Genomic DNA, 13,841 nt, shown 5'->3' on the forward strand with positions numbered 1-13,841 from the left:
TTATGAAATTACTTACTATAAATAATCAGTTACTAAAAAGAAATAAGAATGATTCCTCCCTTGGACCTGTGTTCCTATATACCCACATCAATACATTAAAACTACCTTTGGTGATGGATATATTACAGGTTAAATTGACTTTTTAACTTTTCCAAACATCTGTTTGATTAACAAACTTAAAATAGTATAATATTTCCTTCAAAATACTGTCTAGACTTCAAAAAACCCACTGGGTTGTTTTGATGTACATCATTAGGTGGTTTCAGACCGCCTCGAAGTTCGTCAGTTCCAGGTATTCTCTGATCGGGAAATTTACCCCGATCAGAAAATACCAGGTATTTTGGTAATGTGAAAGCAAACTACGCGTAGTTTCCCTGAAAGAAAATACCCGCTAAATAATAGGTACTTGGCGAAATTACGAGAACTTTCGCGGGGATTTTTCCAAGGTCGCAGGTATTTTGGCAATGTGAAAGCAAATTACGGGAACCTTTAGGCCAGCGTGCCGTTGGGCGCGGCGGCGTGGGTGGCTGCTTGGCTAGTGATTTTGAATCTCGCGCCTTGCCTGCTTATACTGCACATGCTCGTAACTTCGGGAACTTATCCCGAAGGATGTGTTTCGGGGCGGTGTGAATGCAGGAATAATTAACGGGTATTTTTTAGCCTTAAAAAGTTCTCGTAATTTAACGGGGATTCTTGTGATCGAGGCGGTTTGAAACCACCTATTGGTACTTCTGGCAGGAAGTTTATATTAAAATCTAGAAAAGACGTTCATATATCACATATGAATTCACCTGGTGCATTTTAACCTGTTTCAAAGAGAAGGAAGTCAAAATGAGCTTAGCTCTGGACTGAGAAAGTTGTTGAGGATGTTTTTGAAGTCAATTAATTAGTGGCAAACATATCTCAGGTTCAAATCTTTCAGGTGCAACTTGGTTTCTCTCCCTCTTTTTCAGGTATTATACCCTGCTAGAAATAAACACAGTGTGTCCATACATAAGATGTGATTAAATGTAAGAGTGTTGCTGCCTTTGGAGACAAATCCACAGTGTGTACATCTCTGCAGTGTGATTATTCACAGTGTCCACTTTGTGGACTTTGTGAAGATGCAATTCACACTGTTAGAAATCGTCGAATTCATCAGTGTGAACATGATTACACACTGTTGACACTTCTACAGTGTGATTATTATTTATTCACAGTGTGTTTACTGAGTGGATTGTTAAAATGCAATCCACAATGTAAGCATGGCAAAATAACAAGTTTGAATATAATGCCACATCATCTGCTGTGTGGTTATTCACAGTGTGTTCACTTAACGTAGTGGACTGTGTTTAGGTGATTCACACTGTTAAAATGCTTAAATTGAAATGTGTAAAGAAAATTTCATACTGTGGTCATGTCTGCAGTGTGATCATTTACAGTTCACTTCATAGTGGAGTACATGTATGTGGTGATTTTACATTGTGTTTCACACTGTGAACATGCTGTAAGACACACTGAACACACATTGGATACAATGTGAACACACTGTTGGATACAATGTGAACACATTATTAAACACAATGTGAATACGCTGTTGGATACAATGTGGACACACTGTGAGCACTATATTCAACACATTGTGAACACACTTGTGTTCAATGTAAACACATTATTCAACACAGTATGAACACACTGTTGGATACAATATGAACACACTGTGAATACACTGTTGGATACAATGTGAACACACTATGAACACATTCAACTCACTATGAACACACTTGGATACAATGTGAACACACCATTAGACACACTGTGAACACACTGCAAACACTGAACACTGTTGGACCCATGGTTGGACACACTGAACACACTGTGAATACAATGAACACACTGTGGGATGTTGTTCTCTCCAGCAGGGAATACACGTACATGTACCCCACCCTGGAATGACATGAAAGGAATTAGTAAAGAAACTGGACTCCTCAGGAATGTTTCATCAACATTTTCATCCGACAAGTTGTCAGATCTGACACCTTTCTCTGATGTTGATTGGCTGAGAGGTACTGTTACTATGGTAACTGTCGGATAAAATGGAACTTGTCGGATAAAACGTTCGACAAGTCCTTTCATGAAACGCCCCCCTGGAAAGTGGGAGAATACTGACTTTATCATCCATGAATCTTATTCATATGACATTTCCATTAATCTTAACATTAAGTTATTATTTCAAGTATTTGTTAAAAGTAATCATTCATATATGAACAGCATTATTCACTTTACAATCTCTCTCCATCTTTTGATTTATCACGATGACAGTCAATACATGTAAATCAAAGTTAATATCAAAGCTTATGAATGACATGTAGATGAAGTCAGAGATTACAGAGACTCAGTAGCCAGGGAAGTGTTTCATAAAACATCTTGTCTCAGCAAATTTCATTTAAACATTTTCTCTAAGCCAATCAGGTGCAAGGATTTCAGTAGCTTGTAACAAATATTCAGTGAAAAGCAATGACTATTTGTTGTATGAAATGCTCCCCCTGATCTGCTTGTCATTACCCTTTCAAGAGGATTGAAAAAGATTTAGATTCCTCATTGATGTCTTTAAATGCTTTCACCATTAACTTGATGACATTTCAGGGTATATCATAGAGTCATTAATCATCATTACTCATCTTGTTTGACACTTTGATATATGTATTTGTGTGGTGTAGACAGTTGAACGTGTTGGCACGTTTAAAACAGGATATCAACTGTCTAAATGTCTGTTTTATATAGCACATGAAAGATATTAATTTTAGACCACATTTTGAAAAAAAAATCTTGGGGGGGGGGGTTAAATTGTATCTCTGCTAAGCGTTTAATGAATTTCTAAATTTTCTATTCGATTCTTAATTCTCTATTCATGACCACTTTACAAAGCAGAAATGCGAGTTGGCTCTTTATAAGCCCATTATTTATCATTATTGTAGTAGGTTTTCAATTTTTGGAAATAGTATTGCATATATTCATGCATTAAAAAAGAAGCAAAAACTTGATTTAAAAAAATCATATATGTTAATGTAGAAACAGACACACTAGCTATTCTTAAATAGTAAAATCATGTATCACTCTTGCACAGTGCCTTACTTCATTCCCTTGCATGTAAAGGCAGTTATCCAGTTGCAAATCCATGAGGGACTCGTATCTCAGGGTTTGCACCCCCAATTATTATTTTCTTAGGGGGTAAATTCTTATACTATTCTATAAAAATGCTTTTAAAATGTGAATTCTACTTTACAAAGTATTGGTCTAGTAACCAATCAATCAAGAACATAACATTACCAGAACATGCATGTGGATCAATAGGTGTATGAATTCTGTCAATCTTAGTCAAAATTTAGCAGATCACCATTCCTAGAGGGCCGTTGAGATTTATGGGGAATAAGTACCAAAATTTTTGTTTTATGCCAACAAAACTGTCTAGTTTGGCTTTGAATCAATTTCCTCTGTCAAATCCAATAACCACATAAATTAGAACTATGGACTATAGGTACACTTTCATATAGACAAGCATTACCAGTTGCTGATATGCTGTCAGACTTTTCAATATGCAACATTTTGTCATCAACTCTTCTATACATTGCAATGTAAATTTTCAATGCATGCACTCAAGAAAGATGTAATGCATGGATTGCAATTGTGCATGCTAGTGAGAAAGTGAATAGGTAGGCCTACTGTTGTATTGTAAAAGTGAGATAGGATTTTAAAAAAGAAAGATTTATTTCAAATGTCTATACAGTATAGAATGAAAGAATTTTCAAAACATATATTTATCTTTCTATTAGCCCTTGGATAACTTTGCTTTGTAATGGAGGTGAGGCAAATTTTGCATACATGACAGGCGTAGATTATTCACCCCCTTTTTTTCAAATGAAACCTTGTTGCTTGCACCTACACAATATTCTTCGACAGGTAATGATATATTCCCTAAGAACATTTTTGTGTGTTTTTATTGATTTTTTGTGTCATAGGGCATGTTTATGCTTCCGATTTCCAGGCAAGAATCAGCGTTTCGATACATGATTAGTCCATGTTGCGTCCATGCATGCTTACTTTCATTTAAATGACGTTTCAGAACTCCGATCGTAAACTCACAAAAAAGTATATTTTAAAATGTTGTTTGACCAGAATAAGGGTTTCTGGTGAAGTATAAACCTTAGTAACTTTAGTCAATTTAAGTTCACAAGTTCATTTCAAGATGTCATGAATTTCTCTGCCTTTACATGAAGAAAAAACATTAATATTGCTCTTAACAAATCTTACACTAAACATCGATGTGTAATTCAGATCACATGACCTCTCTGTCAAGTGTATGAAATTCTCTTCATTCAGGAAGCTAAACGCAATTGGAAGTTACGCACCTGCCCCCACTGCCCATTCTGTCAGCGTAACGAGCCCCGAGACAAAGTCCCGTCCAGCTTCCTACGACAACGGAAGCAGTGAACTTATCTCTTTTTAACCTTTTTAACTCAGCTCACATAGAGAAGGAATCGAGGGAGAGTTAGACAGTGTGTGTGCGATTAGTCCCAAATGCAAAACAGGATTTAGGAGGGAGGCTAGTGATATAAACATCACTCCTAAAATGACTTCTAATTAGTACGTTCATGTTGGAGGCATATTCACTGATAGAGTGGAATATTGGATTATGGGACGTGATGATGGAGAGAGAAAACATGACTTTGTTTTGCGATTGAGTCACTTTGCTTGACCAAAAGTTTTATTGGAAGGATAGCTGGTGAAGAGCGATCACAAGACTTCATTTACTTTGGAGTTTGTCTCTGGTTGGCAATTGACTCTTTTCTTCTGTTATTTTGCTTCCATTGCAGCATTTGCTGATTGTGAAAGAAGATTCAACTTATATTGGAGAAGTACTGTAGACCTCTATACTTTTGGTGAGTTATTGTGTCAGGTTTTGTAATGTGATTTATATATTTGATAGAATGTCATCATTCAATCTTAAATTTGTTAAAATACTAAATCTGTTAAGCTGATGATTTACTTGATCGTGTAAATTTGTTTCTTAACACCCCCCCCACCAACCCAACAGTGCTATGAGAGGCATAATTTGCATTATTTACTTTAAAATTTCTGAAAAAAGTTACAGGTCTATCCCCGTCACTAAAATACAATCCTTATTTAATTGTTTCATCTATGTTGCAGATAAATCATGTATATTTATTTTTCTGCAAATGAATATAGATATTTTTCATTTTTAAATGATACTGCATGTATGATCATTTCTGAAGATTACAGGTGGTTTTATTTATGAAATTTAATGTGCTTTGTATGTTTTTTCAGCGTTCACATTATTTGCTTTGATATTTATGAAAAAATGTTTCAACAGCTGATCGGGTGATGTTCAGTGAGGTGATTTATTTTGTATTGTGAATTTATATTTCAAATGCTAGGTATATTTTCAGCATAAGTAATAATCTGAAATTTAAATGCAGAATATCTGAATTCTCTTATTCATTAGTTATATACAAAACTTCTACATAATCATTCATTTTGCAAATCTGATCAATTTTACCTTCATTGGAATTTTATAGATCAAAAAGATTCTCTGATGATTTAGACCAGTTGTTGGAGCATCAATCAAACTCCCAAGTCAAAAAGTGTGAAATATTGATATGCATGTAATCTTTTTAGATTCTCTCCCTGAATCCTATGCAATCTTTGTTGTCATAACAGTACTCACTTCTTCCTTATCAGCTTCATTCATATCACCCTTTTGATCCAGTCGGAATCCCTTCTTCTAATCCCAGGGAAGGATTTAAGATTAAATCATGTTCATGCGTTCCCTCCCATTTTCTGATTCATAATTTGTTCCTAAACTCTGGCCTGAGGTGTCAGTAAGGAAAGAAACTGCAAATAGGTGATATGCAACTGTCAAATTGATGTGTTGCATAAAAATGAAAGGCTTAAAGTAAGAAAAGTGATTAGGCTTGCTTAAACCAAGTCACCTTGATTTTACCTTTTGACAACCGAATTCCGGGATTTCCATAGTTTTGTATGGGTTTGCATTAAAATAAAAGGCTCAAATTAAGAAAAGGTAGCTTTAACCAAGTCAGAACTTACAAAGTTCTAACTTGTGAGTCACCTTGATTTTACCTTTTTGATGACTGAAATCTGTGATTTCCATAGTTTTGTATGTGTTTGCATTAAAATAAAAGGCTGAAAGTAAGAAAAGTGGTTAGGCTTGCTTAAACCAAGTCAGAGCTTATGAAGTTCATGAAGTTCTAACTTATGAGTCAATTTGATTTTACCTGTTGACAACTAAATTGTGTGATTTCCATAGTTATGTATGGGTTTGCATTAAAATAAAAGGCTCAAATTAAGAAAAGGTATGCTTTAACCAAGTCAGAACTTATGAAGTTTTAACTTCTAAGTCACCTTGATTTTACCTTGTGACAACCGAATTCTTTGATTTCCATAGTTATGTGGGGAGTTTTGTATGGCTTGCATTAAAATAAATGGCTCAAAGTACCGTAAGAAAAGTGGTAAGGATTGCTTTAAACCAAGTTACCTTGATTTTACCTTTTGATAACCGAACTATGTTATTTCCATAGTTTTGTATGGGTTTGCCTTGTAATAAAAGGCTCAAAGTAAGAAAAGTGGTTAGGCATGCTTAAACCAAGTCAGAACTGATGAATTTTTAACTTCTAAGTCACTTTGATTTTACCTTTTGACAAATGAACTCTGTGATTTCCGTAGTTTTGTACATGTATGGGGACCATTCAGCTCCAGTTGTGAGTTTCTCAAAGGCATATTATTCACTCTGATTGATTCAATTGCTCTTTAATTGCTTTGAATGAAGAACTAACACCCTTGGTTGATAAGTCGTCTGACATAACATTGATTGCATGACAGAGACCGGATTAGAATACAAGGAAACCGGAATCCGGTAAAGCCAAGGTTTTTTTAGTTATCTGGTTCTATGAGGAAACATTGGTATGGTTATTCACAGGTCGCCGGGTCAAGCCGGCAAGTCAACAGTTGTCATTTCCCACACGTCTGCATGACTTCAATATAATATGGAGGATTTTTTTCCTATTCTTTTTATCAGATAGATAATATTTTCAGTTTTCTATTCTTACTGAATTCAAAGGTGCAGCATTCTGTCTCCTTGACAAAAAAGTAAGTTTAATTTCATAGACACGGATATAGGAGGTCTGAGCTGGATCAAACCACACAAACCTTTTTTACCTGTTAAAAAAATTGCAGGGGGAAATGGTCCCCATTTATGAAAAAACTTCTGTTTGCAAATATCCATAAGCTGTATAAATTTTTCACCCCCATACTTTTGTATGATAACTTTATTATGGGTAGAATGGTCTCAGAGAGAAGACACTTAGTAAGCCTAATGATTTCTGACTTTCAATGGCCATTGACCCTCTAAATTCAGTATATCCCCTTGCTTTTAGAAATTCAAACAGGCGTTAAAAGTCCAGTCTTCTACTTATGCCGCGTTTTGCCAATGACCCCTTTGCAGAAAGTAGGTTCCCTATAAAAACTGCTGCGTTATAACTGACACCAGTTGGTGTCCTTAGACGAACGCACCCCAAGCGGTGTCAGACTTACACCCTAGATATTGAACATAACACCAAGAGCGTAAAACTAGGGTGTTGTAATGTGGGTGTTGAACTAACACCAAAATCACACCAATCAACAAGAGTTTTTTGATTGTTTAAGCCAATATGTATGCGGGGGGGGGGGTCTTTCTATGATTTCTATCTTTGAATTCAATCTTATTTCTTGATAAATGTTACAATTTGTTATTGACCCAAATTATTTCTTGATGTTATAAAGAATATGAATTCTATGAACTGTGAATTCTAGTTAAAATGAATTCTAAACAATATGAATTCTATAGGATCAAATGATTTACAAAGGTTGAACATGTTGAACATCAGCAAAGGCTAGTTAAAAACGTCCAGATAAAAACATTACCTCTAACCCGCATGGCTGTAGACACCATGGAATTAGTTATTCAGATAAGTGACAAATTAGAGATCTTGCCTGGAAATGAGTTAAAAAGTGCAAGAGAGTCTCATGTTTTTGTTTACTTTTCTTACCTTCCCAATTATCAAAAGTTCGGTCACCTTAATTGACTCTTCCTGATAGTTCATTGACCTCTTGGTGGTTGAAGGAAAGACCCTTTTTGCCTGAGTAGGTCAGGGAAGGGGGATGGGTTTGTTTCATGAATGTTTCAGCATTGATTTTCACCAACAGATGTTATAAGCTATGAGAGATCCTTGCCTCTGATTGGCTGATAGCAGATTAGTCTATGAAAATCTCTGACAAAACTTGTCGTGAAACACTCCCCAAGGAGTGCATACTTGTATACTGATTTTACATCAACAACACAGAATTTTATGCTTGTTAAAGGGAAAGTTCATGTTCGTGTGTGTATTTGAGTTATGTCAGACGTATATCAATCAGATATGATTATTTACGTCTGGGACCGACCTTTAACGTCACCATCCGAAAGACATGACTAGGGCTCGAACTCATCTGGGATAAGCTGGCTTGAATTAAAGCCTAAAAATGAAAAAAAAATATTGGTGAAGATATTATTTATTCATTCATTCACTCATTCACTCACTCATTCATTCATTCCTTTTTTTTGGGGGGGGTGACATTACAGATGAGTGACTTGTCCATATATGCCTTGTGATTTAAATGCCAAAATGCATTTTTTTCTAAAATTTTAAAGTGAATTTATTGAGGGGTTATGTCATTGGACACATCATTTTAAACCCCTATTTATAAAGTCCCTTTAAAAGAAAAAATATTTTATTTACCATGTGCCCTTATTAAGCAATTTGAATTTATTAAAATTGTATTGTATGATATATTGAAAGCTGCTTGCATAATGGTGTCACAATTTAAAAAAACACAACCCTCTTATTCTTTGATGGATTTTCATCAAACCTTCAATGTTTTTCTCTAATTTTTCTGCTTGTATAAAAACAAACAAATTTATTGTCAGGGTGAACTTCCACTTTAATTCACAGGAGTTTGTGATTTCCATCCTCTCAGCTGTTTTTATTCTTCATGTAATTAGCCTGAGCATCATTCATGATTTATAACCCCGGGTTCAGGACACTGTCCAGCCTCAGAGTTTAGTCACAGGTTTGATGTTTTTCCAAAATGGTTGCGTTTTTTGTTTTTCTCAAAACTGTCTCTCTCTGTGTTTCATGATTGAAAATCCACCCCAGAAAAATGTTGATTTCAATAAATAGAGAAAAATCAAACTAGCATAACACTGAAAATTTCATCAAAATCGGATGTAAGAAAGTTATGGCATTATAAAGTTTTGCTTATTTTTCACAAAACAATGATATGCACAACTAAGTGACGTGCAAATGAGTCAGCCGATGATGCCTATCACTCCCTTTTTCTTTTGTTTTTTATTGTTTGAATCGAACAATATTTAATTTTTTACTCATTTGACAATATGGGCCAACTTGGCTGAACCATATAATATTAAGCAATGCTAATTCCACGTGTTCAGGGAGGAATTATTTGTTGTTTTACTTGACAATGATGAGAAAATTAGAATTTCATATTTCATACAATAAAATACAAAAGAAATAGTGAGTGGATGACGTGAAATAAAGCGAAACTTTAAAATGTCATAACTTTCTTATTTTACATCAGATTTTATGAAATTTTCAGAGGTAAGCTTGTTGGATCTTTCTCTTTTTATTCAAATAAACTTTTTGTTGGTGTGTACTTGTCCTTTAATAGCTCCATGATGATACACTATTGAATAATGTGATATCAATCTTCTCAATGCTTTCATTGATATTTGTGTTTTCCTTCCAGCCAGATCAGGAACATGAATCAAAAGTATTCAATACTTATTTTTGAATTTGTTTATTTAGATCTAACCATCTCTCCATCAATCCATCCATCCACCCACCCACCCATCCATCCATCCATCAATCCACTCACCCACCCACCCACATATCCATCCATCCATCCATCCATGATCCACCCACCCATCCATCCATCCATTCATCATCCGTCCATCCCCCCACCCTTCCGTCCATCCATCCACTCACCAATCCATCCGTCCATCCATCCACCCATCCATCCACACATCCATCCATCCATCCATCCATCCATCCATGATCCACCCACCCATCCATCCATTCATCATCCGTCCATCCCCCCACCCTTCCGTCCATCCATCCACTCACCAATCCATCCGTCCATCCATCCACCCATCCATCCACACATCCATCCACCCACCCATCCATCCATCCATGATCCACCCACCCATCCATTCATCATCCATCCATCCCCCACCCTTCCGTCCATCCATCCACTCACCCATCCATCCACCCATCCGTCCATCCACCCATCCATCCATCCATCCACCAATTCATCCGTCCACCCATCCATCCATCCATCCATGATCCACCCACCCATCCATCCATTCATCATCCGTCAATCCCCCCACCCTTCCGTCCATCCATCCACTCACCCACCCATCCATCCACCCACCCTTCCACCCACCCATCCATCCACCCATCCATCCATCCACACTCACCACCCACCCATCCATCCTTCCATTCATCCTGCCAGCCACCCACCCATCCATTCTTCCATCCATCCTTCCATCCACCCACCCACACTTCCATCCGTCCATCCATCCATCCTTCCATCCATCCACCCATCCACTCTTCCATCCATCCACCCATCCATCCGTCCGTCCATTTGTCCGTCTGTCTGTCCGTCCATCCATCCATCCACCCTTCCATCCATCTGGTGTGTAGACCTGAAATAACAGGAAATTTCATATAATTTGTGAATAGCTAATCTCATTTTTGTTTGAATAGAATAAATCTCAAGAGACACATGTAGAGTAGCATATAAGACCCATAGTTGCAATAGCAAAGGCAGTTTTGAGGAATATTTCCTTTTTATGTCTCATGCAAGACAGTCCAATAATTTCAGGAAAAGATCACACAATTTGAGTCAAACTCCAATCGACATCAAATAAGCGCACTCATGTAGACATTTGCTGTAGTAGATCCAGGATTTTGAAATAGAGGGGGCGCAAAGGGCAGTTATGAAAATTTATACAGGAGGTGTATGCCAGGGGTGTATTTAACAATTTTCTTGGATTTTATGTATGTTCAATGGGTAATTCTCTGGTTATATAGAAGGGGGAGCAAGCATCCTTCCCCCCAGATCTGCCACTGATTTGGAGATCAGATCCTTCCACTCTTGCCCTTTTAGAAAAAAAGATACTTGTCTATTCAGCTTTGAGCCTACTAATACCCTTTTCATAAACCTATCCTCCAATTAGCCGCCTAAGAGTAATGCGGATAATTCAATAAAATTTGCGTTCACAAACTCCAAAATAAGCCGCATTATTTTTACGAGCGCCGTCCTGAAAAAGGCGGATAATCGTCATGACAACTGGACACGCCCCTCCGATGCAGTTGTGTTGGAAATGGGTGACCTTGTGACCGCACCATGGCAATTATCCGCATTGTTTGGAAATGCGTTCATAAACTTAAAATCTTGTCCCGATGCTGATATTATGCGGATAATAGCAGCATCAAAATAATGCGGATAACTCTGGTCCTCCTCCAATTTTACAACCAAATTATGCTGCTATTAGCCGCATAATTGGGCTTATGAAAGGGGTATAAAAGTCACTTTTTGGAGCATTTGCTGTCACCCGTCAGCTGTTGATATCATTTTACAGACAATAATCTTGTCCTTGTAATGATTCTTTGGGAGAGGTTTATGAGATGATCTCTTCACTGGGATGAGTTCCCACAAGACCTGAGATTTCCTAGCCCAGTTTAGATGACAGAGCTCGTTGTTACAGTAAGCATAACCATGCATGTATCAGATTACTATCTCTTGTTCTTTGGAACAAGCTTGTATGAAACAAGGGTGAATCCAGACTTGACCTGTTTCTACTTTCATGGACGAAGTAGGATCATCTGCCCATTGCATTTAGGCTTAAAGGTCAAGTCCACCTCAGAACAACATAGATTTTAATCAGTAGAGAAAATTAGAGAAGCATTATGCTGAAAATTTCATCAAAAACGGATGTAAAATAAGAAAGTTATGACATCTTTAATTTTCACTTAAAGGGGAAGTTCACCCTGACAAAAAGTTTATTGTAAAAATAGCAGAAAAAATAATAAAAAATATTGCCGAAGGTTTGAGAAAAATTCATCAAATAATTAAAAAGTTATTAGAATTTCAATTATTTGATTTGTGACGTCATATGCGAGCAGCATTCCTACATAGCGAATGGTAAAAAAATCAATGAAATGTCATTTTCTCAGAGAATTGAAAATGGTTTTCACTGTAACTTTTGTATATCAATAGACAAATCATTTCACACCCGATCATGAAAAGAAAACAAAATTAAGTCATCAGGAACCATACAAAATATGAAATTCATACATTTTATATTATATAACACATGGGGCAGCTGCTCGTTATGACGTCACAAATCCAAAATTTTGAACTCTAATAACTTTCTTACTCTTTAACGGATTTGTGAATTCAGGCCATTATGTCTAAGATTTAGCATTAGGGATAGGGTTGGATTATAGCAAAGTATAGGGTTAAAGTTAAGTCATTCAATTAGTGTGTGGAATTTGTAGAAGAGTAATTGTTTTTATTCATGAGTCCACTCTTCAAACAGAGGACTCATGAATAAAATTGCGTATCTTACCATGGTAAGAGGCGTCAATTTGGCGCACTGTGACAAAAGCGTGCATCAGCATTGGACATTTTTTATACACGCACCCGATACGCGCTAAATTAAGGAACTGCATAAACCATGGATTCAACCGTGGGTTTTAAAAACCACCTTTGTGAATTCGAGCCGATAAATCTTGGGGCTATTGAAGCAGAAGGAAATCCTGTGTCACAGAATTAAATCTACAAATGTTCACTATCATTTGTTACAGTTGGCTTTAAGTAAAAATCAGCGGAACATTGTGATAAAACTATATTAATTATAAAGGGCGTACTCATACAGTAATTATTATTGCATACAGTTGTAATAATAAACAAAGGTGTCTTTTAGGATCAGTGTATGGAGGTGTTTTAAGGTCATTGACTCATCTGTTTTGGATAAAGAAGAAAAATTAGCTCTTGTGTCTTGGTAGGAAACAGACTAGGAGTGGTCTCAGAGCTGTAGAATCGGTTACTTCCTAACCGCCTCCTTCCTCCCATCTATTGTACTTGAATTAAGTTTTATTGTATTCAAGCATTGGCTCTTCCTCCCTTGTGACTCCATAGGACCCTGTTTCATAAAACCTGTCATAACAATTAATTCCAATGCAGTTAAAAGCTACTGAAATCTTCAGATTGATTTGCTGATAGTGAACTTGCTGTAGAATTTGTGGATTTCTGATAATAATAAATTATTTTCATGAAATGAGACACCTTCTCATCGCCCCCCCTCCCAGGGGGAGGGGCACTTCCATTGATGAGTGGATACCATGTGTGACCCCCCAAAACATGTAAAAATGACATCTTTTTCAAGATAGGGCACGTTACGTATGTAAAGTAATAAGGGTGTCAAAAACACTAAAAATAGTGTGTATATTTCACTATCCACTATATTTTACTGTCCAATTTGCGAGGGTATAGAACAGACAAATACTACATGTGTAGGGTACGATTTGAGCGAGACGGTGTGTTGGGGGTGGTGCTTAACCCAATGAAAGTAAAGGTAAAGCCGACGTCTGTGATATAACAATTAAGATATCGTTGTACTTGTTTAGGGGGTCAATTCATGTTTTCAATACTTGTTAAGGGTA

At 36.6% G+C, this 13,841-nt stretch overlaps 1 protein-coding gene across 1 annotated transcript in view; it reads left to right on the top strand.

Annotated features, from left to right (window-relative positions):
* The first annotated feature begins 4,526 nt into the window (after nucleotides 1-4,526).
* The window catches only part of LOC121429770 (mucin-5AC-like), a 42,731-nt gene continuing 33,416 nt past the window's right edge, over nucleotides 4,527-13,841 (top strand). The window contains exon 1 of the mRNA XM_041626986.1: nucleotides 4,527-4,919. The gene's annotated coding sequence lies outside the window, so the exon portion shown is untranslated. The remainder of the gene's footprint in view (nucleotides 4,920-13,841) is intronic.

Source organism: Lytechinus variegatus, chromosome 16 (genome assembly GCF_018143015.1).
Source record: "Lytechinus variegatus isolate NC3 chromosome 16, Lvar_3.0, whole genome shotgun sequence".
Classification (NCBI taxonomy): Eukaryota; Metazoa; Echinodermata; class Echinoidea; order Temnopleuroida; family Toxopneustidae; genus Lytechinus; species Lytechinus variegatus.